Below are 4,350 nucleotides of genomic sequence, written 5' to 3' on the forward strand. Positions count from 1 at the left end.
CTTATATTGTTTGAATCATGGCCATTTTGAATCCTTGAAATTTGGTCCCTATGTCGTTTCAACATATCTTCATCTTTCTACAGTAATAAGTCATCTCTCACCATTCACAATATAATCATGTATTTGTTCATGTCTGAGATACACACAAAGTGGAATAAGAATAATCTGATTCATACATGTATGGAACTTGTTGCTATCTAGATCCCAGTGTCTCTCTCCAGTTCCTTATAAACCTTACACTCTTCAGTGCTGACAGTTTCCACAGTTACTTTACTTACACTTCCCCACACACAACCCAGTGTGCTTAGATACTTCTCCTTCAGGCTCCATAGTCAGATCCTCCATCTCATGTTGGGTGATCACTGTCGATCTCTCCCCAGTTGTTGTGATTCCATCATTGACCTTGTCCAGCTCAGCAGTCAGCTCACTGAAGGCATTCTTTATCATTGTCTCTGTCTTTTATTTAGCTTTGTGTTTCCACTGTTTCCACATTTCTGCTAGCTTTAATCTCTTTTGTATGTTGTCTATGTTTTCCTTTAGAGATTTAACATGTTAATGTCAGTGGTCTGAACTCATTCTCTGATAGCACCTGCTTTCATTTTCCCTTTGTGAATCCTTTAGGTAGAGCCTGTGTCTTTAAGCTCTTTAAACTGTACTCCATTTACTCTTTACAGAAGGTCTTATCTGAGTCTGGTTCAAATAATCTCCTTGCTTATGGAACTGCACTCTTTTGTTGTTTGTTTGGTTGACTTTCTGGATGATTTCTAGTTTACTCTTGAAAACCAGATCTCTTATGTATACACGAAAGATGTCTGTAGATAATTTTTGTGCCTAGAAGTAGGCAGGATCGTCTTCTCAAATTTTAGTGTGTGCAGTTTGGGGAAACATATTTAATCTGTTAGCCTAGTTTCATGCTGTCATTACTGTGATGGATTCAAATTCCTTAGTGATTCTTGTATTTAGTATCAGGGTTCTCAGAGGATATTTTATTCAATACCTGCTCCTTTTTAAAAATTATTTATTTAATAACCACATAGTTAGAAGAAGCATTTAATTACAACAGCATTGACATACTCAATAACAATTTCCAGAGCTAAGATGAATCTTTTTCAAAATTGGCTGTAAATTTTTAGGTTTACAGTTGCATGAATGCAGTTATAAAATATTGTACCCAATATAAACCCTATAAGGTATAAAATTAAATGAGTTTTTAACCTTTAAAAAAGATCTACATTTCATTATTAAAATGCACAGTTTCATACAGAAAAATTAATTTTTAATGCAATTAACACTAAGGTGTTTGCACATGCATTTCTAAATTTCTATATATCTGATGATTACTAGTCATAGCCGGTTGCTTTCTGAGATCCTTGGCATCTGAACATGGATATAAAGTAATCAGGTAGATTTCAATGGTAATGTTTTTCACATCTACTAATTGTTAAGGAGCAAATATTTATGCTTTGAAGAATTATTTTTTTAATTATTTTTTAAATTTAATAACCACATGTTTAGAAGAAGCATTTCATTACAGCTTTAACATATTCGATAACACACTCCAGAGCAAGGATACATCTCTTTTAAAAGTGGCTGTAAATTTTTAGGTTCAGAGTTGAATTAATAGTTATACAATACTGAACTTAATATAAACCCTGTAAGATATAAAATTGAATGAGTTTCTACCTTTTAAAGAACATCTCTATTTCATTAAAAAATATGCTGTTTCCTACATTTTTAATGCTACTAACACTTTTTTTAGAAGAAGCATATCATTACAGCTTTAATATGATCAATAACAGTTTCCAGAGCAAAGATACAGCTCTTTCAAAAGTGGCTATAAAATTTTTAGGTTCACTGTTGAATTAGATTTCACTGGTAATGTTTATCACCTCTACTATTTAACATGCAATAAATTTTTATGCTTCCTCCACAAACATGTCTTTTTTAAAAAAATTGTTGATTTTTATGTGTGTATATCATACAGAACATCCCACAGAATCTTATTCATCTATATAACCACTTCCCAAATGGCTCCCTCCCATAGCTTCCTCCGTCCCACATACTGGAGTCCATATACTCTGCCATCCCTGTTGCTGTCCACTGTGTTGTTAACACCTCCAGCCATTCTCCAGTGTTTGTCCATCTGCTGAATCTAGTCAGCCTATCTAGAGATCCTTCTTTTAGGAAGATCGGCTGTTCCTTATCTAGCAGCAATCAGTTGTCAATATTCCTTTAGATAAGATTGGGGTGTGCTGTTTACTTTCCCAGTTCTATGCTGGGTTACTGTCTGGGAGTCTCTTGTGCCACCTTGGCCAGTAACTCAAAGGAAAGCATCTCCTGTCTGGCATTGTTCTTGTTATATAGACTTTAGCTAGACATATGGCCTCTTAAAAATTATATTGTCCCCATTAGTCTTTGGTTATACCTTCCTTTTGGGTGTTTAAGACTGTACAGTTGGCCCAGATAAAAAAATTATTTTTACTCTTTAGGTCATTTGAGGATCTGTTCCTCAGGGGTCACATGGACTTGGGAAGAACCCTGGCTCCTTTCTTTTACCAGTTCCATCTATGTGAAGATAAGTCAAAGGTCCTACTTGACTATGCCTGGCTTCACTTGGAAGCATGGAGGAAATGATTCCTCTATGTTGACCCTCCTCTTTGTAGACTGGACACTGGTTCAAGTCCATCTGGTGGGGTCTCCACAGCCTCCTTGCTCAAGAGGACAGGTGACTCACAACAGTTACAGGACAGTTTGAGAGTTGCTTATAGTCCCCTGGAACTTAATTGACCTAGGAGGGCAAGGAGCAAAAACTGTCTTTTATGTCCCCCTGACTAAATTAGTATAGGCCTCAAAGTAAGGCTGTTAAACATCCAAGAAGGTGAGTTCTACCAGTCTGGTACTTTTAATTACCATATGCCATGTAGATAAAGCTTGGTCAAAGACCAAAATGCTCTCAGATAAACCTTGCCTAGGCATATATTATCTTCTTTGTTCTGCTTGTATATATAATTTATCAGTGGCTGTTGGCCTAATGTGGTTCCCTCTGGTTTTCTAAAACTAGCTAGGCATTATTTATCTTTTGCATTGTCTAACCCTCCCACCATGGTGTCCCCATTTAAGGTGTACCTGTTTTTTCCATTTCTCTCTTAATAATACCCTTCTCTGATGGTCCCACCTCTCTTGAGCTCCATCTTTCCCTTTGTCCCCTAGGTTCATTGTATAATCTTCTCTCCTCCCTCCTCTTAAAATAACCCCATTATACCCATATCTCACTTGTTAGCACCTGTTTCCTACTGTTCTTCTATTTCAGATTCTTCCTTTTACTTTACTTCCCTGGTTCCTCTTCATTATCCTGGTTCCTGTAGTTATGTCTGGATACATATTCACTTATAAGGATTTGATGCTAGGATACACATATGAGGGAGAACATACACCATTTTTTGTTGTTGTTGTTTTTTGTCCCCCCCCCGAGTCTGTGTTACTTCACTTAGCATAACAGTTTCTAGTTCCATCCATTTACCTGCAAATTTCATGATTTCATCTTTCTTTACTGCTGAGTAAAATTCTACGATATAAATGAACCATATTTTCATTATCCACTCATCAACTGAGGGACACTTAGGTTGCTTCCATCTCTTAGCTATTGTGGAAAGAGCAGCAACAAACATGGATGTACAAGTGTCTCTGCAATAAGATGAATTCTTTGGGTATATGCCAAGGAGCCTTATATCTGGATCAAATGTTAGGTTCATTTGTAGTTTTTTAAGAGTTCTCCACACTGCTTTCCATAGGGGTTGAACAAGCTTGCAGTCCCACCAGTAGTGGATGAGCATTCCCCTTTCCCCACATCCTCTCCAACATTTCATATCGTTTGTTCTCTTGATTTAGGCAGTCTGACTGGGGTAAGATGAAATCTTAAAGTGGTTTTAATTTGTATTTCCCTAATTAGTAATGATGTTGAACACCTTTAAAAAGGCTTTTTATCCATTTTTATTTTTTTTTTTGAGAACTCTCTGTTCACCCCCTTAGCCTTTTTTTTTTTTTTTTTCGGTCTTTTTGAGACAGGGTCTCCCTGTAGCCCCAGCTGTCCTGGAACTCACTATGTAGACCAGGCTGGCCTTGAACTTACTGAGATCCGTTTGCCTCTGCTCCGGAGTCCTGGGATTAAAGGCATGCACCACCACGCCCAGCTAATAGCCCATCTTTTATTTGGGTTACTTCCTTTCTTGATACTTTGTTTTTTGAGTTTGTTATATATTCTGGATGTTAAACCTCTGTTGGATGTGTCACTGGTGAAGATTTTCTCCCATTCTGTGGGTTTTCTCTTCACTTCCTTGGTTGCTTCTTTTG

The sequence above is a fragment of the Nannospalax galili genome, unplaced genomic scaffold (genome assembly GCF_000622305.1).
Source record: "Nannospalax galili isolate Female #2095 unplaced genomic scaffold, S.galili_v1.0 scaffold858, whole genome shotgun sequence".
Taxonomy (NCBI): domain Eukaryota; kingdom Metazoa; phylum Chordata; class Mammalia; order Rodentia; family Spalacidae; genus Nannospalax; species Nannospalax galili.